This window comes from Notothenia rossii (genome assembly GCF_949606895.1).
Source record: "Notothenia rossii genome assembly, chromosome: 4".
NCBI lineage: Eukaryota > Metazoa > Chordata > Actinopteri > Perciformes > Nototheniidae > Notothenia > Notothenia rossii.
In genome coordinates this window covers 65,202,394-65,219,573 of record NC_136902.1, presented here as the reverse complement: position 1 = coordinate 65,219,573, position 17,180 = coordinate 65,202,394, and the positions used below count along the sequence as shown (strand labels likewise).

The window sequence follows — 17,180 nt, the reverse complement described above, 5'->3', positions numbered from 1 at the left end:
TATTGCTTTTAATAACAGTATATCCCCCAGACGTATTTAGCTCTACTATATGTTTATGGCCCCTCCACACATCTCAACCTCTCGCTGCACCACTCTCTTCACCGCTCGCCTTTCAAGATCCCGCCCTCTTTGTTTTTTTCCTCGCTACCTTTTACACCCACCGTCTCATTGATTCAGGTTTTTTACTGATGACAACATCACTAATGTAGAAAAGCATACATTGAAATAATAAAATGTCAACCCTATAAGGGGAATTTAGATGTTGTGCAACATGCATTCCCATATGTGCTTGTGTGTGTGTGTGATGTGCACATGTGGGCCCATCCCTCTCTCCTCTCCCTGTCTGATGGAGGATGGGGTAATCTGCACCGGTTGCCATGACACCAGACAGCCGTGCTTTGGCGAAGGAACGCAGCTTCCTCTCTGCTCTATTTCCCCGCAGCCCTCTGCTCAGGAGTGTGCGTGCGCATCTCTGTGAGTCTTTGAATCTGGGAGAATAATATAACATGCACATTTTTCCTTGTCCGCTGCAAGGGTCTCAGGACAGGCGGCGTCATATGCTTTACAGATTGTCAAAGAGACACATTCTGAATTTGTGATATTGGGTTTACATATACATTTAATTTTATTTGAGAAGAGGAAAAATAGAACAGAGAAAGCATATTTACCGCCTTTATATGTTAAACTGAGGGGAAATAAACCACACCTGTACAGTATTTAGGCAAATAAAGGATTGATATGGTTGATATTTGTGATTAATTGGATCAGTCCAATTTGATATCCTCTAAAAGGAGAGGACGTGTAGAACTTAATTTGTTCCTCAGTAAGTGGGGACAACCCTAAACCTAGCCAAGGACTCCCGGACGTTTTCTGCAACACAAATCTTATTTTACGAACCAGGCTGTTTCCCCTCCAGAAAATTTTTCATTTGCATTCCCCGTCACTGTTGAGACAACTTGTTGTGAACTTCAAACTGTCAAGGGCAGCCGGGACAGTCTTCAGACAACACGCAGCCCCCTGGATCCCCTCATATGGAGAACGTTAGAGGTGTTCCTTCATTCTTTTTCTGGGTTTTCCCTTTCCTGTAGGGTCTTATATAGGTTTGTGTGCATGTAAATGGTCTGCAAAGGCTAACATCTCAAAGAGTTTCCCTCCCAGACGCTAATCACGAAAGAGCCGGCCAGGTAACCAATCAGAGCAGACTGGGCTCTGGTTTCAATCAGAGGGTGAAAAGAGGTGCTGCAGCACAGGCAGTATGAGACAAATAAAGAGATTTTTGAACATTAAAGCATAGAGACATGTCACAGTAGAGACACTAAATACAAATATGAACCTGAAAAGTATCATAACAGGGAACCTTTAAAGACATTTGCATAAGATTCTTATTTATTTTTCCTTGTTGCACTCACAAACATTACCCTTCATAAATTACTCCAGCTAAAACACATTGTTATGCTTCACAAGTTCTGTATATCTTTCCTGATTTCATTTGCATTTAATACAGGAGATTTCATTCCCGCAGCAAATGGCTTTTCCCAGACCTGATGCAATTACTTTTCTCGGTCTCAGAAGGCAATCACGGTGTTTAGAACCACTCTCATCGCAGCTCTTGGAATCCTAATAAAAGTGTCCATGCCAGCTCCTATCCATCTATCTATCTCCAGACTCCAGCCTGGATGAATAATTTAGCAGGCTATATTTCCAGCCATCTGCTTCCCTCGATCTCTCCCGCTCGCTCGCTTTGCTTGCTCTCCCTCCATCATTCTTCTTTTCCCTTCTCAGTTAAGTCTGCACTCTTTCTTACGTGTGCGGTCAATGATGGGGCGCGAAATCCCCAATCAGAAAACATGCGCTTTTTTGCCTTTACATAGGGGTTTGTAATGTGAGAATATTAAAAAAGCCATATGTTTTACCACACTAATGACTTGTATTTACAGCTGCTAAACTGATGCTGGACAAGGATGCAGCATTGATCCCTAAAGCCATTATGCGGCTAATAAAAACCAGAGGAAGAATATACATCCTAAATCATTAACTGTGATCAACATCTGCAACACTGCCTGTCAGAGCCCAGCAGAGGTCAGCCAAGTTCCTCTTCCCTGTCAACGCAACACAAGGAACCACATGTTCCCCCACCAGCATCATTTCTGTGCAACAATTACACCACCAGGGCAATTGACCGTGCTTTCATGCAGGCCCCTAAAGTATGAGGAGGGAGCAATAGTAAATGATAACGTAGAAACTGGCAGTGGCGAACATAAGGATGGTCTGAAATCAGGGAAGAGATGGAGGGAAAAAAGATATGGAGAAGCTGAAGTTAAGGGTAACGCTAAGGGGAAACATTCCAGGAAAGGGAAAGTCAGGCTGATGATGCAGATGTTGATGATGATGACCTTGAAGTTTTGTAATAAAAGATCCAATACAGTACATATTGATGTGTCATGCAATCAATAGTTCACTGTGGGTGCAAAGTATACCAAACCATATTATCATCATATATTTTTTAAATACATTCATCCACTAGGTCTCCAATTCCCATCCCTACAACGTGATGGATGGAGCGAAGGGAGGTATGGGTGGTTGGGTGGGTTGATTGATTGATTATTCATTAAGCTATAACACAACATTGAGTTACCATTACCCAGAACCCACTGGTACTACTCAAGACACAGGGTTGTTTTGAAACTGGTTGTGTAAGTGTCACATGAACATCATTTTTTACATCTAGCAAAACAAAACTTGAAACGTACCCTTTTAATTACTAGCACTTTTATGTTCTGCTCTACTTTGTTTGATTTTTTTAAGGCCTCAAACTCAGGAGCGAAAAAGTACCGTTACCCAAGTACTGCACTATTTGGGAGAACTCATACTTAATTTGATTATTTCAAAGGTACGTTTTGCTCCCCTAATTGTATCTTAGATGTATGTTTCAAACGAACCAAAAACCTTTAAAAACTAAAGGGTTAAAAATTAACAGACAGCAAGATATATAAAGTTAAGTATTAAAAAGTAGGTTCTAAATCTACCTGCTACAATAAAATACTGCTTATCTGTCATACTTCAATATGACAGAGGTAATTCAGTTATGAATGCTTTATTGTTGAACTGCAGTGAGGCTCACGGGGTCTGCATCTCGCTGTGTTTGCGTTCATAATGTTGGTAATAGTATTCATACTGACCCTCTGCTCAGGTTAGCTGGCAGCCTGACAGACACACAGACAGACTGGCTATAAAACTAGCCGGCTGATTTGCTGGCTGGGACGCAGTTGCCCCCTCGTAGCCCCCGCAGCACTAGCGGCATCCATTACAAATACACAAACGCTCTCTGATTCCGCCAGACGCTCTCATTCAACGTGACCTGTGATGACTGGCTGCATGTATTTATAATCTGCTATATCCTGCAGCAATTAAACCCCCTGAACCTCGGCACGTTGAAAACGGTGCGGTCAGGTGAAACAGCACATGTCCGCTATGGCCATCTTTCCACCCTCGGTAATCAAACCGAAGAGAGACGGGATGCACGTGTAACCCTTTGCTTTCTCTTCACTCCAACACCTCGTCGTGCAGCAGAGACACTTAAGCCTCTGTCTCTCTGTATCCTGTTTCTAGGAACCTCGGTCCACTGTGGGCTGAGGTGAAGAGAGGGAGGGGGGGCTGAATGCGCCAGGCTGCGCACACAATGGAGTCGGAGCAAGGTGTGTGTGTTAGGGTGCGTTCATCATGTTCGCATCTGAAATATTGTTTCTAAATCTACCACATGCTGCAGGTCTTCTGTAATGTTGTGAAGAAACCAGACATAAAGAAGAGGATAGCAAATAGGCACTTCTATGCTGTGACATGACAGCGAAGTAAAGTGGAAAGAAAGAAAGAAAGAAGTGGTGGTGGAGAGGAGAGAAAATATGGGGTAAGAAGAAGAAGAAGAAGAAGAAGAAGAAGAAGAAGAAGAAGAAGAAGAAGAAGAAGAAGAAGAAGAAGAAGAAGAAGAAGGGCAAGGCGGGGGGAAAAACAGAGAGAGTGAAGGGGCTCTGGAGGGGGTGGGTGGGGGTAGTGGGGAGAGGGCTGCTGCTGCTGATGATGCCGGAGCACAGCGCGGCCAGGCTGAACCGAGTGAACTGCAGCGGAGGTCAGGGAGTCCAACATTCCTCTGGAACACTGTGTTTACACTGCGTAGCAGAGGGGAGGGGGCCCAGCGCCGGGAGGGGGGGGGGCGCGAGGGGGACGACACGCAAGGGAAGGAAATCATCTCCCGGAGACACTCCTTACAGGGTGTATGCGCATATGAGAGAGCGGCATAGTGTGTATGTGTTTCGTTTATCCTGTATGTATAGTGCGTTTTCTAAAGCGATGGGGTAACTCGATCCCCCCCCGCCTCCCCTCCCCCCCCCCCCCCCCCCCCCGCCTCCCCTCCCCCCCCCCCCCCCCCATGCTATTTTAAATCAATCTTAACTTTGTCAAGCCGAAGCGACGGAGGGCCGTTTGGAAGAGCCGTTATTGAAGTCAAGTGATTAAAGATGACATTTGAAAATGTTGTCATGACAATTTGACCAGCATTAATAATGTATGTAATTTGCAAACTTTTGGGATCTTACACATCTTACATCTTACATTTCTGTTGAAGGTATGTGGGGTCAAAGATGATTAGAAATTGAGAAAACCCTGAGAATTAATGCAAGATTTTATTCAAATATAATTTAAGAATCCTGTTTATGTACATATTTTTGATTGAATGATGAAGAATAAGTAATAATAATGATATGACATTTACAAGATTGTGTTTTAATCAAATTGAGTCACTTTGATAAGAAAGTATGCGTTTCTATAATGTTAAGTCTTAGACTTTTGTGGTTGCTTTAACCTTTTTTATTGTAATTTAAATGAACAAGTTATAATATTTTATTATTTTATTATAAGACATGCAGAAATGAGCAGTTTCTTGACTTTTAACATCAATAAAGTTTTATAATGAAACACATTTTGTCATGAAAAATTAAAAGTAAATGTATTTGTTCTGGCTAAATGAAAAGAAGTTGTGCATTTGGAAAATAATGAAAATATCCCTAGTTTTGACTTTAGCCATACGAAACAACTTTTGTCTGATTGAATAACAGAGAATCGGCGAACAGAGCCGAATGAGGCCTGCAGTGGTCTCTCTCTGCACAGTAAGACGTTTCCTTTCCCCATCTGCTGGTGCAACAGAGACACTACAGTACAGACAGTAACAGCACACCAGCTGCTGAGCCACTGATAGACATTCAGAGATCCCTGAAGATCACTTTTTGTAACATTTAACCAATAATATTTGTGAACAATTGAGAATCTATGCTAACATTTCAGATGTAGGACTCTCTTGAAAAAGAGATTTTTAATCTCAATAAGACCTATCCTGTATAAAGGTAAAATAAAATAAAAATAAATAATGAGAAAAACACATTGTTGTTGGAGGTTTGTTTCTTACCATTTGTATACTAAATCAATTTAAAAGCAACCCATCAAACCCCCTCTAAATTTATTATGTCAACAAATGTCACATAACTAAGTGGTTAGTTGAAAGCAACAATATTAAGTAGAAACTAATCATTTTCATTTAAACTCAATATTATGTATTTAAACTAACCTAATACAGTTTTGTCAAATCTGTTGACATAATACATTTGATTAAAGTCCACGTTTCAGTTTTTTCTGCGTGTTCTATCAGTGTAAAGCTACAGAAACCATATGAGAAGCTATTAAACATAAAAGCTATTTCCTTTTGCCACAATGTGCAGAGCATTGATGTTCCAGATCACTTCTCTGTAAATGTTACCGTATGAATCAGATTTAACCACGGACTATTCACACTCAGTAAATATTTAGTGTTTACTGTGCCAGAGAGGAAATGATCACCGCCTGCATCAGCCGGAATGACATTTCAGCAAATCAAAGCAGGGCAGGAGACAATCGTCTGTCTGGGCTCCGGACTGCATAATCAATTTGTCTCCACACTGCTGCATAGCAACACTCGCCGCTAAAGAGCTAAGTATGCAGAGGCAACAACACCAGGCATCTCCAATCTGTAATAAAATCCGAGACATTTGGCCTCTCTCAGTGTGTTGTATCCAATCCTCACCAAGCAGGCATTGTATTTATGAATATGATTAATGTATGGTAACAGCTTCAATATTCAACTAATCGATCAAACATGGAGCAGTTCAAGTAGAGTTTGACATGAGTCGTCAACTCTGGTTTTTAGTCTCCAGTGTAATCATAAAGACGCTGACTCATGGCTGAACTTTTGTCTGTGAGAGCTGACTGTCATTTGATGCACACTGACTGATATTTGGCCAAGATATCCCCAAACAAATTAAAGACAAAGGCACGCTGAGAGTAACAGTAACTGTAACCTTGTCAAAGTTAAGGGTTTTCAAAGATCACAGGGCTGCTATCTAATGTGGATCAATGTTACTTTTAAACTTCCAAAACTTCAAAAACTACCATTTTTGACACTTCGGATATGTCCTTTTCAATATTGGAAATTGGAACTGAAGAAATAGGAAGCCATAAAATATTACTTATATATGTTGTGCTGTTCGTTTCTTGTTTTTAAGCCTGAATTTGATCATCGTTTTTGAATACATCTGGATGTTCTTCGACAGAAAATAATTGGTGATGATAAAATTAGTTGTGGCCAAAAGAATCAGAGAAAGTTAGTGGGCATTAAAATATATTTAAATATGTTAATTTGTTGTAAACAAAATCAAAATAATTAACAAACAGATTCTTCACTATAAAGAAGTGAAAATGCACTATTCAAACATTTACCTAGTTAAAATAAAAGGCAAAAAAAAGAGGCAGAATTCGACAATATGGTAGTTTAGTTCTACATTTACCCCTGCAAAGGTTCAATCTGAATCGTTGATTACCGTGTCAGGTCAAAAAAGATAATGTTCTGCAACAATCAATTAAGGTATTTCTATTATAAGAACATTTAACTGATACTTTTATTTAAATGAATCAATCAAAAAGTTAAGAGAGGAAACATTACTATATTCTTACATGTGTGGTCTCCAACTACAGGCAGACAGGAATTGTGTTTAAAGCCAAGAAGGTAAAAAAAATAGCAGTGGTTTCATCTTTAACAATTAGTTGTATTTTATATTGATATACTTGTGGTGGTATTAACAACCACCACCACAAGAGGAGGAGCAGATAGCACGTAACGCCACCAACGCTAACATCAGCGACTCAGCTAAACAGGCTTATTTCCTTTTCTAATTCCCATCCTTCGCAAAAACCGGAGCAAACAGGGACACAGAAGCAAATGGGAGACAGGAGAGATGGGTGAGGTGGGCGTCGGATCAGAAACAACAATGGACATCCACAGCTCTGACACCCTGACACATCCCTCCCCCCCCCCCCCCCACACCTTCTCCCCGGAGAACCAAGACCTTTGCTCTTGCTCCATGACAGGCAGAATTCTTTTGTGTGGGTCCTCCAGACAAAGCAGGAGCACAGAGGGGACAGACAGAGGGGATGGAGAGGACAGAGGAAGGGGGAGATAAGGGAGGGAGAGATGAATGGAAGGATAGATCGGCAGACTGGGCTCACCTTTTGTGCGACACTTTCTCCTTATTCCTGTCTGAGAGGAGAGGAGAGGAATCAAGTGATGATGTTTAGTTGCTTTACTACCCAGTTGCATCCTCAAAAGTTCCCTCCTTCCCATCTCCTTGTCTTACACAGGCCTTTTTTTATTTCCACAGTAACACTTTATTGATGGTGGTTCTGATTATGGTAATAAGTGAGTCTCCTGTAGACTATTTGTTTCTGATTAGTATAAGTCATATCCACAAACTGTTCAATACCTAGATGCACACAAATAGGAAGTTGAGTAGTAATGTTTCAACCAGTATAAGGTATATATCAATACACAAGTCCCCAATATAGGTATTTAAATATGGCGGGGTGTCTTACTTCTCAAGGTTAATATTATACTCTTCTTGTTAGCAAAATGTTACACACTTAAAGTTAATTGTAAAAGTTTGATATTACTTTCTTCTTTCTCCCAGGAAACTGGTGAAATAGCCTTTGTGAAAATAAAAGTCAATGTGAAACTATTTTAATTCATGTCCGTAACTTGAACAACAAACCTTTTTGAAGCTCAATTATGATTTTGATTTCTAACCCTAACCTTGTAGTAATTGAGGCCATATTGTGCACATTTCAGGTTTCATGTTTGTATTGTGTTCCTCTACTGTGAAATGTTTACCTGATTTCATATGGAAAAAGCTCAAATGGAGGAATTTCAGGCAGGGTGTGTGGGAGAGAAACTCCCTCGAGGGAACTTTGTGATTTTTGCCTTTGCCGGCCATTTACATGCACAAAAAACATATATAACACAAAGGAAAGGCAAAACTACAAAAGGGAAATAGGGCCCCTTTAACCGTTGATTTCAAAATGTCAATTCAAACTGCATATGGTATGGGAACCCAGAGTGCTGTGTTGCATTTTAACCATGAGCAGTAATGCATAGAAGCATACAATGTGCCAAAAACACTGACACTTGCAACGTTTTTGCACAGATCTTCATCCCGCACCCATCGTGACTCAACTATACACATACAGAAACTCTGAATCATATGTGTAACTGGACATTTCAAGCCCTTATCCAGCAATTAATTGTGTCCTTTCTACACTAAGCAAAATGTAGAAGGACCAGAAAGCCCGTCCTTTAGAGGTACTGTCTCTAACGGCCCGTCCACACAGCGGCGTGCGTTGAAGCTTGCCGGCGGGCGTGTCTGAAACTCGACCAACAACCAATCACATGAATCTCCCGCCCCTGACACACAAGCAGCGGTTTGATTGACTAGAGCTTGTACTGGCATATGATTCGATTGGCTGACGCTTCTGCCGAGGCTTCAAAAGTTGAACATTGCTAAACTTTTGCAGCGAGCCACGTCAGCAAAGCTCCGCGTCGCTTCCCACAATGCAGTTCGGCGAAAAGTGACGTCACCCCATTCAAAATGAATGGTGAAGCTTTCAACGCACGCCGCTGTGTGGACGGGCCGTAAGGCTTGAGGCATGACTTTGTTTTATTAGGAAGTGTGTCCGAATACTTCTTCTAAAACTTGGATACAACTTTGTCTTGTAAAAACAAATCAACGTATGAGCTGATGACATCTTTTCACTTTTTCATTAATTTTCTCAAATCAATCAGCAAGTCTTTATAAAGCACGGAAAACTGGAGGATATACACATGGGGTCCAAAGAGTAATGCAACACCCTGTACCTACACACACACACTGCAGTGTCACCACCGACGGAGGACAACCCCCCCCCCCCCCCCCCCCCCTCCCCTTTCCTTTGAGTGTGTTCCAGCTCTAGGCTCTCTTGCAGGGCTATAACTCATAAGTTGCTATAGTTGCCAGAGTATACTGCACCTTCTGCTGGGGCACGTATAGAGCACCGCACTGAGTGTTTTTTAACGGCTCAGCAGAGAGAGGAAGCGGAGAGGAAGTGTGTGTGAAACAGGCACACAGGCAAGAGATGACTTTTTTCCACTGAAGGCGGTAAAATAAATAGAGATGGCAGCCGAGGAGAAAATGGAGAAACACGACACAATGAACCCAGTGAACTTCAAGAGGAAAGCGTCTGTTTCAATTGTGAGATCTGGCATGTAAAAACAAAAAAGAAGAAAATGACATGATATTCAGGCTGTCTTTATGCCTTGATTATGAAGGCCATATTGTGCTTTTTGTGTTTTCTCTTTCCTGTAGTGTGTGTTATATAGGATTCTGTGCATGTAAAATGTGAATGGACTGTATTTATAAAGTGCTTTATCCAGTCTTTATCCGACTCTTCAAAGCGCTTTACTGTACATACTGCAAGTTATAAAGCACCCATTCATACCTTATGCATACAGAGCAATGTGCCACATTTGCTCAAGGATTGAACATTCACACATTTACACACTGTTGACCATCGGCAACAACCAGGGGTTAAATATTTTTGCTCAAGGATTCATCAACATGTTGGATCACACCAACAACCTTCTGATTGAAAGACGTCTGCACTACTTCTTGTAAATGCCATGCACGGCTCCGTATGAATGGTCTGCAAAGGCTACAACTCCCAAAGCGTCCTCCAGAGGAAGTTTCTCTCCCAAACACTCACCCCACTGCATGGAACGCCTCCATTGGACTCCTTTCTTTACTCCTGTAACATAGTGACATCACTTTGTAACACTTTTGCTTCTGTTGGCTAGCGCTCCAACACAATGTACGGGATAGGCTTTAGCTGCATTCACATCATCCGAAGTAAACCAGCTCTGTGCTGGCATGTCCCTCGGCGACATGCACCGTTACAATTTTTTACAGAGCACTGCGCTCAAAGTTCAAATTATTCAAACACAACAGAGCCGGCCAGCTAACCAATCAGAGCAGACTGGGCTCTGGCTTTAGACAGAGGGTGAATGAGGTGCTGCAGTACAGAAAGTCGAGAAAAAAGCATGGAAACACGTCACAGCATAGACAAAACATACAAATATGATCCTGAAAATGTCTGTTATTCCAACCCTGTAAAAGACACTAAGGTGCATAATAAAGAGACAGAGGAACATACAGAGAGGTAGGGGAGCAAAGATGAAGAAATGCAGCAAGTTGTCTGAAAGAGGAATAATTGAGAGATAGAGTAAAATGAGTTGTGTTGTGCCCAGAGGAACTGAGGAGCTTGATACTTCTAAAGCCTTCTTTTGTACACTATGTGTTATTCATGCTCACCCAAACACTGACTAGCTGCCTGCTTGCCTGGCCGCATCATGACCTTACTGACTGAAGCACTGACTGTTGGATGACCTGATGCAGAGCTGACTGACTTATGTGTGATGCATGACAGAAAGTTGGTGCCTCACACTGAAAAACAAATATGTTTGTTTGCTTCTGAGGCTCTCTATCAATCATATAGACACTGCAGGTTAACAAACTACTTTTTTATTTATCCAGATCTGTGTTGATTCACAACATTTTATTTTCTATATTCACAATGTATCCCCTTTTCTAGTATGCTACGTTTTTCAGCTAGAACCTTACATTCTCTTTCCTCTGCACTACACTAATCTTTTAGCCTCTTCCTTAAGATTTTATTAAAGTTGTAAATCACAGTCAACAAATGGTGTTTTATTAAGGCCAGAGGACTTTTACATATAAATTAATGTCTGCTACATTCAAGCCCTTTCCAACAACCAGGGGAAACTCTCTTTCACAATATATCAAAGTTCTGGTGTTTGGAGGCTAAGGCAAATTACCCCCACTGATGCATTTTAAGTCAACAAACCAGCGATAAAAGGGGACAGAGGCCATAGCAACGGAGCAGCAGCTAGGAGTATGGCGGAAGCTGTTAGAAGAATTCAATAAATGTTTCTAGAGTCAGTGCTCAGATGAAAAAGGAAAGTACTGTTCGGTTGGGAGTGAAGATTACAAAATGAAAGTTCCATACTCTAAAGGATCTAGGTGCTTAAAATGGTAGAGGATGGTTTTGTGCATGCTGCAAACAAATATTATTATTGTCGTTAAAACAAAAAGTACCACATATGTACTGTAAAGCCCCCTGGGTTAGTGGAGAGTTAGTGGAGCTCAAAAGGAGCGCACACATGGCTAATGAAAACTAAAAGCTGTGTGAAGATTTTAAAGCAGTTATAATTTGACACAAACTCAGTGTTTGAGCAGATTTGCCAACTTTAGTTAGTGCGTTTTAAAAAAAATTATAATTAATAAATGTCATTTCTGTTTGTATTGAGCCAGTTGTTGAGGCGAAATACTTACGTCTGTTTCTTTGGGATGCGCAAAAGAAAAGAATCAATGGGCAATTTATGTATCTTGTTGCAGAAATATCTACTGAAATTAGCATGCTAACCAGTTAGCCCCGGCCTGTCCTATCAAGAATCTATCTATATGCAAAATGGATTGACCAATCAATCAATGGTTCGTTGACCAAGCTTTTCCCCAAACAAGTTTAGCTAATCCTTTAACATGATGATAGCCTGCCAGAACTTACTGTTATGTTTTCAAAAATCTGAGCCATCCATAAATGTTTTTACACTAGAAACGAACAGATACAATGATGTTATATGCATCAAGGTTATTTTCTGCTTTTGTTGTAATCCTGAAGTGGAACTTCAGCAGTTTCAGTTCAAACTGCATATATCAATGTCACGTTTCATCTTTGTTTACACTTGTTCTTTTTGCTGCACAATGACTTGACTTTGTGCATGTTTTTTCTTTGATTGTGTGATGTTTACTTAGTTTGACATTGTCGATCGCCTCTGTTGTTTGACTTTGCACATCAGTCTGATACATCATTTGCATTTATACATGCCAACTGTAAGAACAGACCTCAATGCATGTTAAACAGTAGTGAGGACATCAGAAACTTGCAAATACAGTATGCTATAAAACCGAGACGTGTACATACACTATTTTGGTACAACAGAAGTTCAAAGAAATCTTCAGTAACTACTTCTGTCCCTAAAGGAAAGGAAAGCATGAACGTTTCTCATACACCAAACTATAACCATTTTGTATTTGACTTACAGATTCATGCATATTTCTTCAGTAAGTGTAGTTGTTCTAAACTCTTGAGCAGAAAGCAATGAAACTCTCTTTCAACTGCACATCTACCACCCCAATCCAGTGGAATGTAATGCACACTGTTGTCTTGCAGCAAGCTGACTAAAGCACTAACTAATTAGCATCGACAATGCCTTAGAAAGCTTAGAGAAACACTGAGATGGCCATGGAGTTCTGATTTCATGCAGAGTATGATGTGGCGAACAAACAATGCGATTTTCAAGCTAGCAAGCACCAATAAAGAAAAACATGTAGTTTGCATATCAAAAGAATGCACACATTCACTGTATAGGCAGGTTCACAGAAGTATGAGCTCAGTTTTCCAGTATATATTTGCACAAGTTATGATCCAATGTCACAGTGAAAGGTTAAAAAGGCAGGAAAAGGGATGGTAGGACCTACTGTATCTGCCTAATTTAAAGTGAACCTTGTTCAATTTAATTTTACAGATTGGCCTTCTCTCTTTGATTAGCTCTTATGTTTCCATGTTTTCAAATAAATCGAGTTTTCTGCATTACAACCGATTCCTCTCGTTTTTACCAAACTAATACAACTAATACAACCAGCAAAATTCTCTTCATTTAATGTTCTGCATCAAAATGAATTGCTTTGAGCAACGTGGGAAATTTAAATAGATAGTAAAGGGCAATTTACTCATTTGTGATATGAAATGTATTCAACATTACATCATGTACACAAGGTTATTGTGGCTACTTACAATATCAACTTCTTACGAATATACATATTCTGCCATAAAGAAAAAACATTGGATTTTAGAGCGGTAGTAACCCCCATAATATGAATGTCAAATGCTAGTTGTAGGTCATTCTAAAAACACCTTTATGAAATCTGTTTTTGCTTTAAACATCTGAATGATAGGGCGGATTCTGATGTCACACTGTATTGAATGAACACACACACACACACACACACACACACACACACACACACACACACACACACACACACACACACACACACACACACACACACACACACACACACACACACACACACACACACACACACACACACACACACACACACACACACACACACACACACACACACACACACACACACACACACCTGCTTTCCGCCACGCCCTCCTAACGTCTTCACCCTCCATTCTTCCATTATGTTCAAAGTCCGTGTGCAGCCCGTCCTTCAGGATCTAAGCTCCAGGCCGAATCCCCCTCACATCACAGCACGGCTGCACCACATTCCTCTCACTTATCTGTGGCAGCCGAGCCCCCTGAGAGCGGCGCAGATATTGGGTTGGCAGGGAGGCTCTGGGGAGGTCTGCTGGTCGCCAAAATAATTACCTGTCACAGGGGGCGATAGTTTGTGGTGAGAAGCAGTCATTTTTACACCATGAAATAAAGTAGTCCTGGGGATAGTGTTCTTACTCTTCCTCTATAGCTCTGCTTTAATTGACTGCACTCTTTTCTCCCTATCTTTCCTCATTGCACTTCCTCTTGCTGTGCTGGCCTCTCACATTTCTCCACAATTCATTATCAGTTGTCAATCATCGGTCCGGCTAGGCAGGCTAACACATGAAACACTCCAGAAACTACAAGCAACAAGTATAATGAAAATGAAGCCGAAAATGACACTGATCAACTATTTCCAGTTTTGCTTGTAACATGAAACACTTCTAATTCCATTGTGGAAATGGAAAAGAGTTAGACTGCTTCCTGTATTGTTGGACATTTCCAGTTTACAAAGAGGCCCTGTTGTGCTTTTTTTTTTTTTTTTATTCCCTGTGTTCTATAAGTTTGTGTGCATGTAAATGGTTAGCAAAGGCTAAAATCCAAAAGTTACCCCCAGAGGGAATTTCTCTCCAAAATGTAGCAACTTAAATATACTACAATAGCCTTAACTAAATCAAGTCTTAAAGAATACACAAGGAATATTAGTAAACATGTAATGATTGTTTCTGTGGGCTAGTTAAGTCTGCCAAATGCTATACTGTAAGCTTAATACTGTTCAGTATAATGCAACATCGTAGACAAATAAGAAGAAGAAGAAGAAGAAGAAGAAGAACCTCTATGAGCTGTCAAAGTCCTGCTGACTGACGGCTGGAGAAAGGCGGCTTGGAGCGATGGCAGAGGAGAAAGAACATTCATTCAGCTTGCATGCACCTCTCACACGCCTCATGACAAAATAAACACTTTCTGTGGTGCTTGGCCCCATGCCAGCATTCAAGGAGAAACAGCCAGCAGAAATATAAATCACTCTCCATCAGCCCGTGTCACAGGGCTCCTCAGGGCCTGTCACATCAGTGAAGTTTCACTCAGCACAAACTCTTTTAGTAAACATCAGACACAGCTCAGTTACCTCACTTCGGAACTTAACTGAATTCTAATCAAATACCACACACAGTATATTGATTTGATTTGTGTAAAAGATGCCAAGGGTGCAAATATTTTTATTTTGGGGAGTGCAAAAAGAGAGCTAAAAGGCAAGAAAATATTGTACTTAAAACAAAAAACTTTAAAATGCTAATTTCGCTATGTGTCTGCTGGACCCAATCCAATCCACTTTATTTCTATAGCACATTTTAAAAACAGAGGGTTTGCCAAAGTGCTTCACAACGAACATAACATTATAACAAGATATAAGATTACAAGAATAGATAAAAGGCACACATAAGAATAGATACAAGGCACATAAAGGCTATGGACGGACAATAAAACATACAAATATGTACAGCATAGCTCAGACTGACTTGAAAGCGAGGGAAAATAGGTGGGTCTTTAGGCAGGACTTAACCTTTGAAGAGTGGGGGACAATTTGACACGGGGGGGGAGGTCGTTCCAGAGCCTGGGGGCTACCGCTGAGAAGGCTCGGTCTCCCCCGGTCTTTTTCTTGGTTTTTGGGACTACCAGCCGCAGCTGATCAGCCGACCTCAAAGCCCTTGAGGGGGTGTACACCTGTAGGAGGTCAGAGATGTAGTGAGGGGCCAGCCCATCAAGCGATTTAAAAACAAACAATAGAACCCATTTAGATGTGTTTGCTTACGTCACTGTAAGAAGTGTGTAGAGTGGAAATGGGATGCTAAAAGAATCCTGTTTTTGTAAACCATTTATTTGGTTCCCTTGACAAAAAAATCTATATATAGATATAGATAAGATATATTTAGAAAAACTAAACTCTATTGCAAACTAAAGTTTATGATAGCATGTGTATATGTTTTGTTGGTCAAAATAGTCTTCAGAAATTCATGTTATTTTATTATTTTTGAAACATAAATAGAGAAAAGATAAGTCCAAGTTCGTTTTAACAGCAAAAGTTAAACGTAAGGTCAACATACAATCGTTGTAACCCTGAATTCTTTTAATGGTCAGCAGAGAGCCACAAATACGTAGAATGCTATAGGAACATTTTCACTTCATTTATTAGCTCAGTGTTCTATGCGAGTCTATGGTATCGATCGCTAGTTATACAGTTTATCACAACGTTAGCTTTGTAAAAATAAATATTTGACAATAAATCTTTAGGACAGGTCGCTAACACAGTGTAGTCCAGTTTTACTAAAGTCTGTGTTTCTCGTCTTAGAACTTTTACCCTCTCATATTGTGTTTTCAGATCATGATAGTTCATTATAATGTTTTTAGTTTACTGTGAAACTAAGTACAGCCAAACACCAATCAGGTACATTCTGTTCCAAAAACACGAAGACGGTCCCGGCCAAAAATCAAGATGGCGACGGCCAAAATGCTAGAAGATTCAAAACCGTAGTCACAAACTAATGCGTGACATCACCAAGTGTCCAAAAAAATGAATGAATGCAAGTTTCGATAATCATTATTTAAAAGGTTATTTATCTTCTCATAAACTTAGTCCAAACCAGATACAGGTACAAGGTACTGTAGGGGCTCAGACCTCTGCGGCCCTGGGCCTCTGGATCCTGCACAGCCCTCCACCCAAACCATTCTTGGGATTCTGGGTAGTTTAATCATATTTAACAATACTGCTGGTTTACTTTTCTTTCCACCCGGAGCCAAATGGGACCGCCCTGTAATTGCTTCCATATACACCCCCCCCCTCATGTACAAGTGTAAATACGTTAGAAAGGCAGGTTGCTCTGGCTCCTCCTATAGAAAGCACAGGCTCCTACTGTAAACAGGATTTTTGTTTGAACCCAATGCACTCACCATCACACACACACACACAAACCTAATATATAACGTGTGTGTTTGTGTGTGTGTGTGTGTGCGTGCGTGTGTGTCTCCAGAGAACGCTCTGAAAAGATTGATGGATTATATCCAGACCATTACACTCTACACGAGGAAATAAACAAATATGATTGAATTATGATGCAATGCAACTATACATTTCCAACACACTTTGGTCGTGTCCTTTTTGTATCAGTCCGAGGGCATGTTGTTGCTCTCTCTGAGGACTTCAACTAAATTAGTTTGGCTGGAAATAGTAGTTTCCTATTTCCCAGAATTACTGCCGTGGGTGGATGTGAAAGCAGTTTGAAATATATCACCTCACTCTTATTTCTTTGTCTTTCCTGAAACAGGACACTGGGAGGGGAAATGTGGCATAGTTAAGTAGAGTAACTGCTCGTGT

The 17,180-nt window shown here is 40.7% G+C and overlaps 1 long non-coding RNA gene across 5 annotated transcripts in view; it reads right to left on the bottom strand.

Moving 5' to 3' along the window:
• The window catches only part of LOC307037679, a 100,559-nt gene that overhangs the window by 72,814 nt on the left and 10,565 nt on the right, over positions 1-17,180 (bottom strand). For all 5 annotated transcript variants that reach the window (XR_013807756.1, XR_013807757.1, XR_013807758.1 and 2 more), the window contains exon 2: positions 13,686-13,921. This is a non-coding gene — a long non-coding RNA (uncharacterized lncRNA). The remainder of the gene's footprint in view (positions 1-13,685; positions 13,922-17,180) is intronic.